Source organism: Ambystoma mexicanum, chromosome 11 (assembly GCF_040938575.1).
Source record: "Ambystoma mexicanum isolate Mex_15411 chromosome 11, UKY_AmexF1_1, whole genome shotgun sequence".
NCBI lineage: Eukaryota > Metazoa > Chordata > Amphibia > Caudata > Ambystomatidae > Ambystoma > Ambystoma mexicanum.
In genome coordinates, this window is record NC_090934.1 from 983412383 (window position 1) to 983433121 (window position 20739).

At 51.4% G+C, this 20739-nt stretch overlaps 1 protein-coding gene across 10 annotated transcripts in view; it reads right to left on the minus strand.

The window, feature by feature from the left end:
* Window positions 1-20739, minus strand: part of NAP1L4 (nucleosome assembly protein 1 like 4) — a 1556420-nt gene that overhangs the window by 122318 nt on the left and 1413363 nt on the right. The gene's annotated exons all lie outside the window — the stretch shown is intronic.

The window sequence follows — 20739 nt, forward strand, 5'->3', positions numbered from 1 at the left end:
TAATGGGAGATGTACGAAGACAGCGCGATTTAACTATATACCCTCAAGATCAGGGAGTGCCGTTTGGTCAGGATGAATGGCATAGAGCAACTGTTTTTTGTTCAACACACCAAGCAAGGATGCGTTACATTTCAGGTAATGACTTCAGTGCCCCAAACTCTTGATTAGGATACTGGAATCATTACACAAACATTCCAGGGTATTGTGATGAATCTGATGATGTCACAACTCTTTTTCCTAATAAAGCCTCTAATCATGTGGCCAGGGGAAGGCAGCTACTACCTAATCCGGACCCTGGGGGAGGCTAATAGAGCGAGGACCACATGGTGGGAGGCAACCCTCACGGGATGACATCAGGTGAGGCACAATATTCCCCCTTTCCCATTTAGCGATATTCCCTCCATCCCTCATGTCCTAATGGCATATTGCTATCATCCCCATCATCAACTTGACAATTTGACTGTCAGTATTCCCCAATATCAGAGAACAAGTAAACAAACAAGAACTGAGACGAGGAAGAGGTAAGGAGCAATGAGGATTACTCCTAAAGTGAATCAACACCAGCAATCTAGTAGCTGGAAGAAGGCGATGGCCAGACATGCTTTGAAAGCATGCCGGGAAAAGAAGCATGGAGTTTGTCTTCTTACCTAGCTGTGGCAAGAACTGCAGAAGAGAGACCAGGAGTACGGTGAATGGTGGCGCAGGAAATTCTCTGCTCCAGACATGGGGCAGAGCAACCTGAAGAAGCAGGCGGTCTCACCAGGCCGTGGGAGGCTGGGGAACACTGTGGAGAGAAGCACACTGGTTGGAACACTGCCACCGAGATGCTGAGAAGAGCAGAAGCTACCAAGGAGAGGCAGAGGCGTGGTGAAAGCCGATGAGTGAACTCAACGCTCTGCAGACCCCGCCAAGCTGCAGACCGGCAGCAGAGATGCGAAGGACCCCAAAGCCGCTGATAACTGGTGAGCCTGCTGTGAGGGTTGGGTCCGTCAAGCGCTTTGGAGGGTGTACCGCGTACAGAAGGAAACAGTGCGAGAGCTGGGGAAAGCCTGAACTAGCTAAGGAACAAGTTACTTACCTGTAACTGTTGTTCTCCAGCATGGGTCTGGCATGGATTCACATGCTCATGAATATTCCCCGTCATGCCGGGAATCCTCAGTAAAGAAAAAAAAAATCAGTATCAGTTTCGTTTCTGATCTGTCTTTCTTAGTAGTAAGCAATCACTGATCTCTGGGTCATACTGCCCCCAGCCAATGACTGCCCTCTCCCTAAGCCCCTCCCCTGGCAGCCATTCTCAGATTTGGTAGCAGGTAAAGTGGCAGTATGACCAAGTGAAGAGCCGCAGAGGGGTAGGAGGGAGAGTTCGCATGTGAATCCATGCCAGACCCATGCTGGAGAACAACAGTTACAGGTAAGTAACTTGTTCCTTCTCCAGCACGGGGTCTGGCATGGATTCACATGCTCATGAATATAAGAATACATAGCAGTACACACATGCACAACCACGGGAGGTGGCAAAGGCTCAACATTAAGCATTACATGAACTCAACATTAAGCACTCTTACCTCCTCACCAGGCCCACCATCAGGCGAACAGGTTGCGCAGCACTGCTTGGCCGACTCTGGACTCCTCCCTGGAATCCCGGTCGACGCAGTAGAATCTCGTGAAGGTGTGCGTCGACCTCCACGTAGCAGCCCTGCAGATGTCCAGCAGGGGCACACCAGACAAGAACGCCATGGTAGCAGCGATCGCTCTGGTCGAATGGGCTCTCGGACGGCCGGGCAACAGTCGGTTTGCCAACCGGTGACAGTGCATGATGCAGCCGGAGAGCCACCTGGAAATGGAAGCCTTTGAGAGAGCCTTCCCTTGGTTCACATGTCCAAAGTTCACAAACAGCTGTGATGTCTTCCGAAAACTCTTCGTGCGGTCCATGTAGAACTTCAGCGCTCTAGCCACATCCAGCAAGTGCAAAGTCCTCTCGGCCGGCGACAAAGGTGACGGGAAGATAACTGGTAACACCAAGGGCTCGTTGAGGTGGAAGTCCGACGGCACCATGGGCATAAAGGAGGGGTGCGTCCTCAGCACCACCCTCGTGTCGTGAAAAGTCAAGTATGGAGGCTTGCAGTATAGGGCCTGGAACTCTCCCACTCGTCGTGCGGAGGTGATGGCCACAAGAAATGCTGTCTTCCACGACAGGAACTTCAACGGCGCCGAATGCAGAGGCTCGAATGGCGCCCCCATGAGCCTAGACAGCACCACATTGAGTTCCCACGCCGGGGCAGGAGCCTTCACCGGCGGGAACGATCAGAACAGTTCCTTCATAAATTCCTTCACCAGGCAATGAGACCACAAGGACGCCCGTCCCGTAGTTCTGGTGTATCGGGAGATCGCAGCCAGATGCATCTTGATGCAAGCGTGAGCTAGTCCAGCCTTGGCCAGCGACAGTAGGTACGGCAGTACTTGAGGGGCCGTAATCCGCAGAGGGTTTTCTTCTGTGCACAGCACCAGACAGAGAACCTCTTCCACTTATGTCCGTAGCACTTGAGAGTTGAGGATGCCCTGGCCTTTGCAAGAACCTCTCTGCAGTCAGCCGGGATATCGTACCATCCAAACTCTAGTGCTGCAGGAGCCAGGCCTGCAAGTTCAGCGACTCTGGGTCGTGATGAAGGATGGCGCCTCCTTCTCTGGAGAGAAGATCTGCCTCTGTCGACAGCTTGACTGGTGCGGACGCTGACAAATCCAGAAGGTCCGGGAACCAGATCTGTCTCGGCCACGCGGTGCAACGAGGATCATTCTGCACTGGGACCTCTTGCGCTGGTTAATGAGACGGAGCAGCAACGGAGGAAACGCATATAGGAACAAGCTGTCCCAGGGGAACGAGAAAGCATCGCCCATGCTCCTCGGTTGGGGAAACCTGCTGGCGAACCTCTGGCACTTGGAGTTTGTCGCCATCGCAAACAGGTCGATCTGGGGTTTGCCCCATCGCTGAAAGAGTCGGTCCACTTGATCCTGGCGTAGTTCTCACTCGTGGCACGAGCATAGCTCTCTGCCGAGTGAGTCGGCAATGGTGTTTTTTATCCCTGCCAGATGAAACGGCACCACAAACATCCCTTGAGCAACGGCCCAATGCCACAGATCCTGGGCTTCCTTGGATAGGGCTGGGGATATGGTTTCGCCCCGCTTCCGGATGTAGAACATCGTGGTGGTGTTGTCGGTGAAGATCCTCACCACCTTGCCCTTGAGGGACGGGAGAAAGGTGCTGAGGGCCCAGAACACTGCCCGGAGCTCCAGGATGTTGATGTGGAGCGGCTTCTCCTCCTGGAGCCAAAGGCCTCTCGCGTGAAGATCTCCGGTGTGGGCTCCCCACCCCTCCAGGGAGGCATCCGTCGTCACCTTCGCCTGGTGGGCTGGGGTCTGAAAGTCTGTCCCCGCCGCTAGATGAGCGTGGGGGCCCCACCACCGGATCACTCGCCGGAAGGTTTCGTTGAGGGATCCTGTCCTCGAAGATGCCCGTCGCTTAAATCCAGCGGGCGTCGAGGAACTCCTGTAGAGGGCACATCCGAAGCCTGCACAGGCGCACAAGATAAATGCAAGAGGACATCATCCCGAGGAGGGACTTGATGGACCTCACTCTGGCCACGTCCGCGGCCATCAGACGCTGCACCTTGCCTAGGATGGCCTTTGTCCCTTCCTCCGACGGCGAGGCCAGATGAGCCAATCGTCTAGGTAGGGGTAGACGTGGATCCCCTGCAGGTGCAGCCGCGCCGCCACTGGAGCGAGGCACTTGGTGAAAACCCTGGGTGCCGACTTCAATCCGGACGGGAGGGCCTTGAACTGGTAGTGCCGCCCTTGGACCACGAACCTGAGGAACTTCCGGTGCACTTTTAGAATGGGAAAGTATGCATCCTCCAAATCCAACGACGACAAGAAATAGCCCTCCTCCAGCTGTCCCAGCACGTGCTGGAGGGTGACCATCCGGAACTTCTGTGGCTTGATGTACTTGTTCAGTCGTCGCAGGTCTAGGATGGGTCGCCACCCTCCTGTCTTCTTTTTCACGAGGAAGTACCTTGAGTGTACTCCGGAGCCCCAGAGCCTCTTTGGGACGAGCTCGATGGCGTTTTTCTTGAGCATCGCCCTTACCTCCAAAAGCAGTTGAGGGACGTGGTTTTCTTTCCTGGCCACGGGAGGAATGCAGGGGCACTTTTTTATAAATTCGAGGGCGTGCCCCTGGGCCAGGGCGTCCAGCACCCAACGGTCGGAGGAGATGGACTCCCACACGCTGACGAACTTCGCCAGCCGGCCTCCCACCGGGGTGCTTCGGTGGGGCCCCGACGCCACGGTTGGTTCAATCTTGCTTTGAGGACGCCTTGCCGCCTTGGCCACCCTGGCGACGGCGGAATCCACCCGACTTGCCTCGTCCTCTATAGGCTTCCTGCGACGAGGAGCGGGCCGCTAGGCGGTACGTAGAGGACCCACCGCTGAATCCCTTGGAGGCACCCTGCTTGCCTACGAAGCTCCGAAAGGACTGTCTTTGTTGCTGGAGAACTCCCAGGGCCTTAGCTGTCTTTGTGTCCGCCTTGATGGCTTGGAGGGACTCATCCACTGTTTTCCCAAACAGGTTGTTCCCGTCGAACGGCATGTCCAAAACCTTGGCTTGTACGCCCTGGTGGAAATCCGTCGCCTTGAGCTACCCTCGTCGTCTGAGGCAAACGCTGTTGCCTAGCTGGCAGAAACCGGTGTCGGCAATGTCCGTTGCCACCTCACCTTCTTGCAAGATCTCCAGGGCCTCAGCCCTCTTATCGTCCGGTAGGAAGTCCAACAGGGGGGCGAGCTTGTAACATAACTCCCTGTCGTAGCGGGCCATGATCGCGAGGGCGTTGGCCGCCTTAATCGTTGTTGCCGCGGAGATAACTTGTCGTCCCATTGCATCCTGCTTCTTTCCTTCGCCGTCCGGCGGGGAAGTTGACGTTGAGGCCGAGGCCCCCCCCCCCTCGCTTTCTTCTTGGCCGCCGCTGAGAAGACCGAGTCAGGGGTCGGTTGTGCCCTAAGGCACAAAGGTGCCGCGTCGGGGACCCGGTACTTCTTCTCGTACCGATCCCTCTTGGCAGGCATCGTAGACAGGTTCTTGAGAAGGGTGAGACCCTCGTCCCAGATGTCATCAAGCAGAGGCACGGCAAGGACTGTCTTCCTCTTGGCCTCGCGCCGTTGGTAAAGGAAACCTTCCTTCTATTCGGGGCAAAGCTGAAAAAGCTCAGATGCCCTGGCGATCATATCGTGGAAAGACCCAATCTCGTCAGGCGGGCAGGCCTGGGCTGGAGGCGATGGAAGCTCCGTTCCGTCATCATCTGTACCTGTCGTGGCCCTGTCCGTTCCCTTGTCATCCCCAGGTACGGGGGACGTGGGCAAAGGCAGAGCAGGACGCAAGGGCTGAAAAGGCGGGGCTGGATGGGTCCGTCTTCTCTTGTTTGGGGGACTTCCCGACAGGCCTGGCTCTGGCTCCTCCATCGGGCCTGGTTCCGGCTCCTCCGTCGGTGGCAGGGGCAATCTGGTTCTTATCTCCGAACATAAGGATTGTATTGCCAACAAATGGCCGCCGAGTTCTCCTGCGGCTCCGGAAGCGACGGTTGACTAGGAACCTCGCTAGCGCCGCCGGCGCCCTCGTTGTCCCCTTTGTCGGGATCCCTCCCGTGGGACCGGGCCTCTTCAACGCCCTCGTCGAGGCCCTCTAAGACTTCTACCAGTTCCTCCTCTGAGGCTGTGTCCGTGTCCACAATGGCCACCGGCTCCCCCCCCTCTTTCCGCCGGGGTCTTCACGGGGGTCTTCTCGATGGGCCTGAAAGAGGCTTCCCTCTGTGGTGGCAGGGAGACTCTGGGCCCCGAAGTCGCCTCCATTGGTATAGCCTCCTCAGGCTGCGCCAGGGCCGCCGTGACTTCTTCGATAGAGGCTTTGGCCTGGTGAATCAAGGCCTTCACCACCTTCTGCGGGCCTGTGGCCTTCACCTTGGGGGAGGGACACCGCCTCGGTCCCCCTCGATCCTTCGAGATCGACCGGGGCCTCTCCAGAAGCTTCGCCGGGTTCTCGCCCTTCCTCTTCCCTGAGCCAGAGCGTTGGCTCGTGGTTGATGGCGCTGGAGAGGATGCACCTTGCCTGGCAGCCGAGGAGCACGACCGTTCGGCGCTCCCGTGCCCGCGGACTCGCGGTGCTTTGCCGTCTGTTGGGCCCCCGTCGTCGGGGCACCCTCACAGGACTTAGAAGACCGCTCGGACTTCTTCTTCTTCTCACCCGACGGGCTCTTTCCTTCCAGCCAGTTGGAGAGACGAAAGCGTCGGTCCCTGATGGTCCGTTCCGTCATGTTCCCGCAAAACGCACAGTCCTTCTCGATGTGTGTTTTGTCCTCATGAAGGCAGTAGAGACATTTCGAGTGCTCGTCCTCCTTGAATACATTCTGCAGCTGGCATCCAGGGCAGACCCTGAACAGCTTTCAGGGCATCGAGCTTCCTTTCTCCTGGGGCATGTCCGGGTAGGCCGCAGAAACTTCTGGACTCCTCCAAGAAGCGTAACTCGACGAAAACGTCACCCTTGAGGGGCGTAGAAAATCGGAAACGCGTCCCCATTGATCGGATGTAGACACGGTGGAGCTTGAGGCTCTATTTGACCGAAAAATGAGAAAATCTCTTTGAAAAAGCGCAAAAACGCAGCAAAAAGCCCGAGCGCTAAACACGAGGACTCCCAACACTTGAGCGTGCGGTAAAAAGGATGGCTGCCAGGGGAGGGGCTTAGGGAGAGGGCAGTCATTGGCTGGGGGCAGTATGACCCAGAGATCAGTGATTGGTTACTACTAAGAAAGACAGATCAGAAACTAAACTGATACTGATTTTTTTCTTTACCGAGGATTCCCGGCCTGACGACGGGGAATATTCATGAGCATGTGAATCCATGCCAGACCCCATGCTGGAGAACAGGGCCCCTGTGACATTTAATTATAATGTAAGAAAACCATAGACACGGGTGTGGGACTCGTAGCCACATTATAAAATACATGTCCGGAAAACAGTGTGGAAGTCCATGGAAAAGAGTCTGAGACCAGTAGCCACATATAAAATGAAACAGTGTGGCATAAAAGACAGAAGTGAAATAAATGTTGAAAGAAAGTCCTGGCAGGTGCGTATACCAGGCAAAATCAAGTGGTCAAAGTAAACTACAGTGTATGTGAATAGGAACCTATCAGGAGATTTTAACAGGTGTTTTTGCGAGTCTGGGACCAGCACCCAAATTGTATCAAGAAACTAGATGAAAGAACCTGGCAGGGGATTATACCAGTTCTTGATGTGCAAGTCCGAGAATCCCAAGGAGGATCCATGCCCTTGGGATTTCTGCATAACATTGAATGTAAAAAGGACTTGGGGGAAGGGAGACATTTCCCCTGGAATAAGTTGCAACATCAAGAGGAAGGGAGTTATCCTCTTGAGCTACAAGAACTTGGTTATTCTTTTTTGGAACTTTTTGTTTTGGTGGAAGGGAGTGATTCCCTGGAACTGTAAACGTTATTCTTTTGGATCATTTGTTGGATTTACGCTTTTTTGTTGAACTTAACATTTGAGCACTTTACAAATCAGAGACCCTTAGCACACTTGAGTTACTTTTAGAGTGTGAGGGCAAGGGTAGAATTTCGGACACAGGACATTTTCACTTTTGACATCTTGGCACACGACAGGCCCTTAGTTATTTGGGGCAGGGAGTTATTTTCCAAACCCTTTTTCATTTACTAAAAGTTTATAACAAACAAATGCTTGGAGTCCGCGTCTCGTTCCTGGTTCATCACAGTATGTATACGTTACGGGTTGGATGGTGAACTGATCAAGCGCAAAGCAGTAAACAAAGGGCTCCATCAAGGCTGTGTGCTTGCGCCAATACTTTTTAATTTATATATGAATGCTCTTGGAATCACGCTCGGCCGATGTACCAAGGTGCGGTGACAGGAGACTGCCAGCACTCAGTTAAGCTGATGATGCTGTTCTAATGGACAAGACCCCCAAGTCTTTACTGGCTTTAATTTTGGCATACGCAGATTTCATGAGGGTCAAAAAGTCCAAATGTTTTACACTGTATATTTCCCAAAGACCCAAAAAATACCAGACAATATTTTTTGAAGGACAATGTCTTTGGTGGGGGAGGGAGGGGGGCAGATTTAATAACAGACTTAAGTGGGAGGACCAGATCGGGAAGCAAAATATTTAAATTAATAAGAACATTGGAGGCATATTCAGATTGGCTGGGACACTACTCAGTTGATCACATTCTACAGGTGTATGAAGGGAAGGCCATTCCAACAGGAATCTATGGGTTTAAGATCTGGGGGTACTCAAGGGCAGATTGCCGTCAAAAACAAATTCCTAAAAAGACTATGAATGCCTTCTTCCTCCACACCAGTCTTCTAGATGCACACAGACTGCTCTGACCCATCTTTCAGACACTATCTTTGTAATAGCATCTTGGGCTGCGTTATGGATCAGAGTTTGCTCACAAAAAGATTGATTTTGAATCTGCTTGCTAAACAGGGTTTCATCAAAGAAGGTTAGCTAGCACGCATTAAGTCATTATTGCACAAACGTTCATGGCCATTGTATTTTGAGGACCCACAAAGTATTGGAAATAGCACGAAGAATCCGATACAGTACAGCCTTGGACTACTTAGCATTAGTAAGGGAGGATGAAGAAATTACAGACACAGGTCAGGGCATATATGCTGTTGGTGCCGGTGGATGAACCTGCAGAATATTTTATCAAAGTGTCTATCCTCTTACATCAAACCGTTATTGCTCAAGACAGATATAATATCTTACCGGTTGGGGAAGTGCAGGAAAAATGGTCAAGAGGCACAACAGTGAACTGCAACTGGAATTTTATATGCAGGAATTTTGAAAGATTTATCCATTTTATTTTATTCTTCCCTCTATTCAGCGACCTTTGGGCAAAGTTTTTATTGACCATTATAAAAGAATGCAGAATCAGGACACACTGTTAGGCATTGTTTTTATTAAGCTCGCCACAGTCGGTTGTAATGTCAATTTTTGCCAGATTTCTAAAGAATACATAGTGCAGATGAAGTAAACTGTGGGGTCGGGAGATTTTGGGGGGGAGTAGGGTTGGGATTCTGCAGCACTGATATAAGATAGGTCTATGTAAATGCTGTCATGTGAAGATTATTATAACTTAAATCGGTCAGTCTTTATCACTGTTTTTATGCGTTATCATTTACGTTTAGGTTTTATGTTGTATGATTCTATGCTGATTGTAATGGTTTTATGGATATGAAAAATAATCCGAAATAAACTTGTCTGACTTGATTCATCTGCCCTGCTTACCTTTTTCTCCTGTTTAAAGTTATAAAGATCAGAAATGAGCCAGAGAGACATTTAATACTAGTCACCTGTTTTTGAGGATCCTCCGGTGGAGACATGGCCTTCAGGCGACGAGGAAGCAGTTTTTCAAGCTCATTTTCCTTGCCTGTCAAAAAGCATTAGGCACTTATAGCAATAAAATGGCATGGGTTAGATTTGGTACAGGTTGACAAAGGACTACATCTTTTGCAGTTTGTAAGGGGGTGAGGAAGGGCTGCTTCATGGCTCCAATATTATTAATCATATATGAAAACCTTGGACCCAGCCCTACATAAGGTGACCCAAGACATCCAAAGTGTGGGCATGCGTCATCCCCATTATTCCTTTTCCCTGACAATGGTGTTACTATGGGAAGGATCAAACTTCCCTTTACAATACTATCGAGAGCTTTCAAATCTTTTTGACACAATCAGGATTTGGTGATCAATGCCTCAAAATACGAAATCATGATCGCAGGAAAGGGGGCGAATTGTAGACTGAAATTTGCATCAAAGGGAACGAGGCTTGAAAGACTGCACACCTACAATTACCTTGGAATCAGTGTCTCAGACCATAAACAAAGGGTTAAAAAATGAACTAAGCAGTCTATAGGCAGGATGTTTTCCTTCTATAAAGGTTTGTGTTATTCATCGGCCAGGGCAGCGATTTCTGCATATAATGCAAAAGCAAGGGCACGCGCTACCTATGGGTGCAAAGTGTTTGGCCTCTATGGTATTGCAGAATTTGTGTTGTGCTTTTCATCAAATGGCTATTGGGGATAATCAAACCAACCAATAATTTAATTGCACACTCTGAATTGAATATTGCCAATTGAGTAGCTTTTTTAGATAATTGTGCTTGAAAGATGGGCAAAAACCTGGGCGAAGAGACAGGCTCACTCATGATCACCCTGGTAAGGGATCTCTGGGTAATATGCCTCATAATATCACATGGCTTGAACAGGTGGGAATGTGCTGGACAGGTATGGGAAGAGATTGTTTTTAGCTTCCACAGAAATGGAGATCCACTCAGATAGTGCAAGAGTTAAGGTAATATCACAGACAAACTGAGCGCTGGGCTGCAAACCTCTCTAAGAACTCAGTCATCAGTTACCTGAATATGATGATGATAAGCAATAGCATAAACTCTCTGTATTTAGATGCTGTACCAAAGACTGATGGAGTAATCTACACTAAATTACGCCTACATTTGCACTAAATAGTGTCAAGACCAAGTGGACATCAACCACAGCAGGAGATCAGGGATTGAGCCATTTTGCTAAGGACTACCCATAAAACTAGGACTCTTTGGGCCTCATTACAAGTCCGGTGGTAATGCTGCTGGTGCTACCGGCGGGTTGCCACAGGACTTGCAATATTTACCGGCACCTGCCTTGCCGGTAACAGCTGGTGATTACAACCCAGGCGTTCTGGGAAGTCAGGCGCCGGTAAATGGTAAATCTCCATTCCCATTTGAGTCCCATAAGACTCAATGGGAATGAGGACCACGGACGCACCAGCACCTTTAACGGTGCCGGTGCTTCCGTGAAACTCTGCGGGCGGGTGCCATTCCGCCCACAAGGTCTGACCCTGGCAGGTGGGACGGAAACCCACCCGCCGAGTTGTACTGTGCCGGTCCGCTAACAACGATGCCAGTAGGCTTACTGGCACCGTTACTACCGGACCGGCATAGTTGTAATGAGGCCCATTTTCTCTTCTTTTGCCAAGAGAAGAAAGTTGCTCATCCTGCTCTTGAAATCCATCAATCCAGTAGGCTAGACAATGCAGAAAGAAAATTACTTGGTCTATCAACTCCAATAACATTGCACAAATTCTTAACTTTTGTAGTAGTTCTAAAAACACGCTCAAGGCTAATTCAGTCGCATTTACAAGTTATATGACACATCTTGCATTTTATGGTTGGGGAGTGCTTTTTTACACCGTTTTAGTTTTAGATTTGATAGATGGTTTTAAATGTTTGTGGAACTTTAATTTTTTAAAAGAAACAAGTTACGTACCGGTAACTATTTGTTCTCCAGCATAGGTCTGGCATGGATTCACATGCTCATGAATAATCCCCATCATCAGGCCGGGAATCCTCGGTAAAAGAAAAACTGTTTCACTTACAAACTGTATTTCTCCTCTAAACCAATAGCTGAGCTCTGGGTCATACTGCCCCCAACCAATGACTGCCCTCTCCCTAAGCCCCTCCTGTTAGGCAGAAACCAGAAACCTCTGCAGTTCCCTTAGGGACCACTGCAAAAGGCCTAAGACTACAGGTGTTGGCAGTAAACCCAAGAGGTAGCAGTCTGCACCACCCAGATTTACCTGGTAGCTGTGGCTGAGCAGCCAGACTTCCCTCAAGAAGAGTTAGACAGTATATAGAGTATACAAGATAGGTACCAAAATACAGAAGCACAAGCAAACACTGACCAGAGCTTTTGGTATCAAGTATATAATTATTTATTTAAAGACACACTTAGAAACACATTAGCACTATTATTATAAGCAAGTTCAAAAACACAGTCACTATTAATATATATACATACCTTATTAGACATGTCTTAGTTAACACCACTTATTTCCAGACAGAGGGGAGCGCTTAACTAAAGATGGCACTCCAATAAGTTAAGAAAAAGGGAGGGAAAAGGCAGAAATTAGAAACAGCACACAACACAATACTTTAGAAGTACTCAGCAAGGCAGTAAAGTCAAAGTCTACTTGTGAGCAAAAAGTTCAGAGGCCAGGCTCCCTCTTGGAGAGAGTAGAACACCAATGCGCCCAAGATCACACAGTTTAAAAGGCTTGGAAAGTCTTGCAGCGAGTTTAAAAAGGAATCAGTTCAGCTCAGAAAAGTTCAGTTAGCCAGTCTAGGGCCAACCCAAGTGGTAAGATGAGGATTTACGAGACACCCCAAACAGACCGTTGCGAGGGAGGCCAGGTGGACACAGTACCTTAAAAGTGGAGAGAATCCTCCAGCGGGGGCAGTTGTTCCTGGCAGTGGATGCAAGTCACGGCACCGTCCACAGGAAGAGAAGATCTCAACGTGGAGGAAAGCTGAAGGTCGTTGCACTGCCAGGGAAGAAAGCAGCCGCGGAGTTCTCTGGTAAAAAGGTACTACACTTATTTGCGGTAGTGGAAAAACGTGGTGTCCCGGTTGCCGGGGTGCTTAGCACAGGCAAAAGGGCCACGAGATGATCCGGGAAGGCGAAAGGGCAGGCAAACTGGTTATCCCCATCAGTCAAAGGAAGAAGACTCTTCGGGATGAAGATCTCCTCTGTCGTTGGAAGAAGTGGTGAGTCGGTTCAGCAGGGCTCCACCGGGGGTGTCGTCGTTGCAGGTCGGCTCAGCTTCTCCCTCTTCAGATTCTTTGGTCCTGTGGCGACGTCTGAAGTCCCAGTCCCAAAGCCCTGCTTTTATGTAGAAAACCCCCATTCATCAGTCCTAGCTGTCACTCAAACATGCTAAGTGGTGAGCCGGACGGCTCACCACTGGGCCAATCACACATGAGTGCGAGTTGAGTTGCCGAGGCAACCAGTCCAGGGTGCCTAAACCCCCTCCCACATCCCCTGTGGTACCCAGACAGAGTGGCACCACTTTTGGAGGTTTCTGCGGAGAAGCCCGCCAAAAAGTGGAACAAAGGGCTCGACTTGGGTTGGAGTCACAGAAGCGAACACAAACGCCATTTTGGAACCGAGTTCTGGCAAAAAATACCACCGGTGAATATTAAATAAATAAAGCAGCGGTATGTTTGAGGCTATGTTAAAAAGTATTAGCCTCGAACAATGGGAAAATCCCATAGGAATATATTTGCGGTTTAATATAAAAAGTAGTATCCACTGCCACCAGCCAAAACTCGCTCCGGGGGGTGACTGGACATGCCCCCTCGAACAACAGACCCAGGGGCAATCGAATTGCCCCTACCAGTACGCCCGCAATATGATGGTTTGTACTGGTTCTGTTCACAATTTAGTAGTAAAGCCAATGGTGACTTTACATGCCCTGGGAGACAGTAGTCAGTCCCAGGGTACGGAGTCTATGTTTCGGGGTCACTATGAGGGTGCTGTGTAACACACATTCAAAAACACATGAAGCCCTATGGAGTAAAAGACCCCATAGCCCATCAAACACATTCAAAGTCAAAGGATATCTCAAATCATGTCTAAGAGTGGGAGAAAACAGAGTCTCACTCTTAGCAGGAGAAAAAAATAAACTCCAAAAATCCAGCAAAGCTGCTGGGGGACTCACTAGGTTTGGGAAATTAGCCTCAACAGAGAATTCTCCCCAACACCTCCTCTGGCAGCCATCTTCAGATTTGGTAAGCACGGAAAGTGGCAGTATCACCAAGAAGAGCCGCAGAGGGGGTGACGGGAGGATGTGCATGTGAATCCATGCCAGACATGCTGGAGAACAATAGTTACAGGTAAGTAACTTGTTCCTTCTCCAGCATGGGGTCTGGCATGGATTCACATGCTCATGAATAAAGAATACATAGCAGTACACCATTACACAACCACGGGAGGTGGCAAGGCTCAACAGAAGCAATAACTTACCTCAGGAACAGGCTCACCTTCCAGCGAACAGGTTGCGCAGCACTGCTTGGCCGACCCTGGACTCTCTGGAATCACTGTCGACGCAGTAGAATCTTGTGACAGTGCAGATGTCCAGCAGGGGCACACCAGATAGGAAAGCAGTCATTGCATCGATCACTCTGGTGGAATGAGCTCTGACGGTCAGGCAGCAGTCGGTTTGCCAACCGGTGACAATGCGCGATACAGCCGGAAAGCCACCTGGAGATGGAAGCCTTGGACAAGGCCTTCCCATGGTTCACAGGACCAAAGTTCATGAATAGTTGAGATGTTCTCTGGGAAACGCTGTGCGTGCCACATAGAAGTTCAGCGCACGCGCCACACCCAGCGAGTGCAAAGTCCTTTCAGACGGCAATTAAGGTTTTCGGAAACAACACAGGCAATACCAAAGGCTTGTTGAAGTGGATTTCCAACGGAACATTTGGCATGAAGGAGGGGTGCGTCTGCAGCACCACCCTTATGTCGTGAAAAGTGAGATAAGGCGGTTTGCAGGATAGGGCCTGGATCTCACCTACCCTCCTGGCAGAGGTGATGGCCATGAGGAAAGCAGTTTTCGATGAGGAACCTGAGAGGGGCCTGATGCATAGGCTCGAAGGGGGCCCCCCATGAGCTTAGTCAGTACCACGTTGAGTTCCCCAGCTGGTAAAGGAGCTTTCACGGGCAGGAACGATTGAAACAGTCATTCGAGGAACTCTCATCAAGGAGCCAAAGAGAAGACCATCCTGGAGACCTGGTGTAGCGGTAGATAGCCGCCAGATGCACCTTGATAGAGGTGTGCGCCAGCCCCGCCTTGGCCAAGGACAACAAGTACGGAAGAATCTGCAGGGCCGTGGCCCTCCGATGCATTTCCAGCATCACACAATCCTCTGAGGGACAAGGCCTCTGTATCCCTGTCCTTTACTGCTTTTTATCGTGTGTTCTGTGATGTTTCCACGCAGGAGTTCATGTGGGACTCCTGGCGGTGCAGCTCTCTCTCTTGGTTTGGTGAACAGACCCGTGGGATACCCTTATGGCACCCATGGGTAGGGGTGCAACCCTGTGCCCCTAGTGTATTTTTTGGGCACCCGTGTGTGACCCACAGAGAAGGGTACGGGCTGGTGGCAGCTCCGTGCTGAAATGACTGGTGCCCTGAGCATCCTCCATTTTGGGATGCCCAGGCCCTGTCATTGGGAATCGGTAGATTGCGGATGGAGACAAAATGGCCCCAATGGCCTCTTGCCTTCCATCACCTGTTATCTTGATCTTCCCGAAGTCCCGGGAAGCCCTGCCTCTGTCCCTTCCCCGCCAACTGCCTGTTGGGTGGAATTTCCGTATATGGTAGTGTGGGGAAGTGCCGACCAGACTGGCTGGAGCCTTCTTAACGACCGTATGTCGTGGGTACGCCTGTGGGTGGGACCTGGGTGAATGGAATGTGTGAAGAATATACATTCAATGATGTGACTGTCTAGTATTTGCTGTTTGACACAAGGGTTGAGACAGCCCTGCCCGAAACCGGTATGAATGCAGCTCGGAGAGTTGAATGGCTCGGTAGTTGTCCCAATACACATAACTTGTTTTGAGTGTCTGGAGAGAAGTGAATGGCCTGAATACCTCGTGTGCCTGATTGGCTGCCTGCCTGCATGAATGCCCGTAGTTGTGATTGGATGCTTGAGTGTGACCCAGCGGAATGAATGGGAGATCAACAGTATATCTGGGGACCTCTCACTGCTAGGAATCATGTTCAGAAGCTGAAGTCCACTACGACGAGTAACTGGAGTAACTGAAGCTTGATCCTGAAGCCCTGCTGGACGAGAAGAATTGCTGTTGCTCTCCTTCACAATCTGAAAGCTGCTGTGCTTCAAGAACTGACCCAAAGAGGACCTGTTAAGGCACCCTCTTCCTGAGCTACGAGGGACCATCGTGCACAGCTGATCTTTGCCTAAGCTCCCTGGTAGACAGACCTTCGACAGGCTGCCGACCCGATACGGGGACTGCTGCGGAACTCCAAGGAGAAGCGCCCAGACTGTTGTCCGCCACGGTCGCCGACTGGAGCCGCTGTGCTCCCGTTGCCTAAGAACTTAATTGATCCAACGACGCTCTCATCCGCATCGTCGCTGCTGTATCCTGCTGGAGAAGCGTCCACCAGTGGGATTCCCACCACTCAAAGAGCACAGAGATGCTGATGATTCGACACCCTTGCTGGGCCACAGTTCTTAAACTCTTTGCGGTCCAGAACTATCGACACCAAGGTGCCCCGCACGCCACTTCCTTGTAGGACGTTTACGCTTCCCCGTCAACGAGCACCGCTAGGAACGACGCGGCCACTTCACCGTTGTAGCTCGACCTGTTCTCCGTCAGACGTTCGACGACACGTGACTCCTGCCTGAAAGGGAGGACACTCGAGAAGGGTTGTAGATTTCCCCGACGGGGAACGCTACAACACTAGGGTACTTTGGGGTTGCAGAACTATTGGGAAGTCTGGGGGTGAACAATATATGGACTGGGCTTGTATCTTTCTTCTACAGGTTGCCCAAGTGGGGGCCGGGGGGAGAAATCGCCACACAGACCCGTGTCTAGGTAGCGGGATCAGTATTCTGCCTATTGCTCAACCATCTTGCTTTCCTTCCTCTCTCTACGGCTGGTTTCCTCTTTATTTTGATCTGTGTGTCATTCTGACCGTATGCACTTGAATAAGATCTAATAACGTTAGTGGTACCACTTTAGAATTGTACATATTTACATTGTCGATTTTCGGAATACAAAGTGCGTTATCGTGATGGTTTATATAACCTTGAATATTAATTATATAAAGATTGTGTTTTAACCGATACAGTGTGTGGACATTCCTTTGTGGGTGCTCAGGGACTGCACTGTACTTAAGAACCAGCTTGCATCACCTCCCGAGAAGCTAAGCCTTGATTGCTCGACCACGATACCAATAATAGAGAATCTTGGCAGGGGTCTCTGTGCCTCCCCTCTACCATATAGAGAGCGGAAGTGCAGACCCCACCCCCCTCCGGTCTTTACAGATTGATCTTCTGCATCCAGCACCACAGTGCGAAACGCTTCCACTTGTGCCCGGTAGCACTTAAGAGTCGACGATGCTCTGACCCTGGCAAGGACCTCTCTGCAGTCTGCCGGCAACTCGTACCCTCTGAACTCTAAGGCTGCAGGAGCCAAGCCTTCAGGTTCAGGGACCCTGGGCCGTGATGTAGGATTGCGCCTCCTTCTCTGGCGAGCATATCTGCGACCACTGGCAGCCTGACTGGGGGCGATGTTGACAGGCTGAGAAGATCCGGGTATCAAATCTGCCTCGGCGACGAGGATCATCCTGCATCGGCACCATTTAAGTTGATTGATTACTCGCAGCAGGAGAGGCAATGCAGGGAATGAGTACAGGAAGAGGCCTTCCCATGGGAATGATAACACATCCCCCATATTCCTCGGCTGGTGGAACCTGCTGGAGAATTTCTGGCATTTGGAATTCATCGCCGTCGCAAACAGATTGACCTGGGGTCTGCCCCATTTGAGGAAGAGGCGGTCTACTTGATCCTTTGGAAGTTCCCACTTGTGGCAATAGCGCAGCTCCCTGCTGAGTGAGTCGGCAATGGTGTTCTTGACTCCCGAACAGCTCTTGGGCGACGGCTCAGTGCTGCAAATCCTGCGCCTCTCTGGAGAGCCCTGGGGATCTGGTGCCCCCCTGCTTCCTGATGTAAAACATTGTGGTGGTATAGTCTGTGACGACCCTCACCACGTTGCCCTTGAGGGATGGATGGAATGACTTGAGGGCCCAGAACACTGCCCCCAGCTCCTGGACATTGATGTGGAGATCCCTCTTCTCCGGCTGCAACAGGCCTTTGGCGGGGAGCCGTCCGGTGTGGGCTGCCCAGCCCTCCGAGGAAGTGTCCATGGTGACTGTCTCTGGGTATGGGGGTTAAGGGGGACTCTGGTGCACCTTGCCCAGCATGGCCGCTATCCTCTCTTCTGAGGGGACGCCAAGCAGGAGACAATGTTGAGCCTGGCCCCCAGGAACAACGCGTTCTGCAATGGTATCAAGCAGGACGAAAAAAATTGACAGAGAACCCCAGTTCCGTAAGTGGCCGGATGGTCCTCTCCGTGTGTTCGACGGCTACTTCCCTTAACTTGGCCTGGATGAGCCAGTCGTCGAGGTACGGGTACACGTGTATCCCTTGTAGACGCAGATAGGCTGCCAATGGTGCCAGGCACTTTGTAAACACCTTCGGCGTCGACTTCAGTCTGAAGAGGAGGGCATTGAATTGGTAGTGCCTTCCCTGCCCTTCGAAGCGCAGGAACTTCCGATGCTTCTCGTGAATGGGGACGTGGAAGTATCCAGCAACATCAACAGACTCCTTCCTTCAGTTGGCCTAGTATGTACTATAACTTGAGCATTCTGAACTTTTGGGACTGGAGGTATTTGTTGAGACGCCGCAGGTCTAAAATGGGTCTCCGGCTATTCTTTACCAGGAATTATCTGTAGTCCACTCCGGCACCCTTATCTGCTGACACTTCTGCTGGAACTCTAGAGTGTGTCTGTGGGCGAGAGCCTCTAGCACCCATTGGTCGGTGGAGATCTTATTCCACTCACTGGCTAAGCCCGACAGCCAGCCTTGCACTGGGGTGCATGGGTGGGGGCCCGACGTTCTGGCCGGTTCAATCTTGCTTCGGGGCCGGCGTGCCGCCTTGGGAGTGATGTCTGCCACCTACACCGAAAGCCTTGGAAAAGCCTTGTAGGCCACCTGGGTCGTGGACTGGGAGGGTTGACGGTATGAAGAGGACCCTCTGCTAAACCCTTAGACGATCTGCCAGACTTCCTGCCAGAGGCACGAAAGGACAGGCAGTGTTAAAGAGTGCCCAAGGAACGGGCAGTCTCCGTGTCAGTCTTAATGGCCTGCAACAACTCGTCGACGTCCTTCCCAAAGAGGTTGTCCCAATCGAAAGGCATGTCCAGAACCCTCAACTGGACTTCCTGACAAAAGTTGGTGGCTTTAAGCCAGCCACGTCAAAGACAGACACCGTTCCTCATCTGTCAGAACCCTGTCTGCGCGACGTCCATGGCCACTGTGATGGCATGGTTTGATGCCATCTCCCCCTCCTGGAGGATGGAAAGTGTCTCCACCCGCTCGTCGGGTAGGAACTCCAGCAGTGAGGCCATTTTATACCACAGCTCCCTGTTGTATCTGGTCAGGATTGCAAGAGCGTTGGCAGTTTTGACTGTTGATGCCGCCAGGTAGATTACTCTTCCTCGAATGGCATCAAACATTTTCCCCTTCCTGCTTGGAGGGACAAAGACGAGGGGTTAGGAGACTACTTCCTTGCTGCTGCCGAGACCACTAAGTCCGGGGAAAGCTGTGAACATAGGCACTTGGGTGCAGACTCAGGCATCCAGTATTTCTTCTCCAGCCGATGTCTCTTGGCTGGGGCCGTGGTCAGTTCTCTCATCAAGGCCAGTGTGGAGGTTGATGCGGCGGCTTCCTCTGGCTTCCTCTTTTTTGCCAGAGGCTGGTCCGGGGCCACGAGGGCCGGCAGTGTTGTCGGCATTCTTTTCTGAATCTCCAACACTAGTCCCCATTGGGATTTCCGGAATCACTCACGCCCTCCTGGATCATGTGTACGGACGCCTTGTCCGAGGAAGAAATATCTATGCCCTGAAGTACGGTTGAGGCCTCTTCTCCCCTACTCCCCCTTTTTTGCATCCCAGGGAGTCTGGTTCGAGCTCAGCGATGGCATCCTCTTCTCCGGTGTCCTCTTCACCGGCTGGCCGAGGCCTCCCATCTCAGGTGCAGTGATACTCAGGTCACTGCTGGGGCTACATTGAGTGGGTCAGCCCCCTTTGCCTTTGAGAGGCCGGGCACCACCAACTTGATAGTCTAGGACTACTTCACCTGGGCCACCTGGGCCTTCTGGGGCAGATCAGTCGCCTTTTCTTGCGCTGTCTTCTCAGGCTTCTCCCACAGCTCTGCCAGGTTAGCCGATTTCCTCTTTGAGGATGAGATGGAGGCAGATGGTGAAGATGAGTGCGCCCTGCCCGTCACGGAGCTCGCTTGCGCAGCGTCCCCAACAGAAACAGACTTGTGGTGCTTGGCCTTGTCTTGGGCCCCCACGGATGGAGCACCCGCAAACGACTTGGAAGCCCGCGCTTCAGACCGGCCAGCCCTGGGTGAGGCATGCTTCTGCTTGCTGCATGTGGTAGACGCCTTGGCACCGAGCCATGCCGCCAGCCTACTATGATGATCCTTCACGGTTTGTTTGGAGAACCCGAGGCTGTTCTCAAAATCTGCTTCCCTGTGATCCGGATGGAGACAGTAGAGGCACTGGAGGTGTTTGTCCTCTACAAATACTTTCTGCAGTCCGCAGGTGGAGCAGAGCTTGAAAAGGGAGCTTCCCTCCTTCTCCTCAGCCATGGTATGGAGTGTAGAGTAGGCCCGATGGCCTTCTGGAATCTTCGATGAAACTTTGACGATTCTTACCCTTGAGGGGTGTTGAAATTAACTGACAAATGGATCCCTGTTCGTTGGCCGATGTAGAAAAAGAGCACACAACTCGGTTTGACAAAAATCAAACTTTTTACTGAAAAGCAAAAAAGAAAACAGTTCAGCTCACAGAGCAAAACACGAGGACTCCCAACACTTGAACGTACGGTAAAAATCTGAATATGGCTGCCAGAGGAGGGGCTTAGGCAGAGGGCAGTCAATGGCTGGGGGGAAATACAGTAAGTGAAAGTGAAACTTTACTCTTTAACCGAGGATTCCCGGCCTGACGACGGGGAGTTT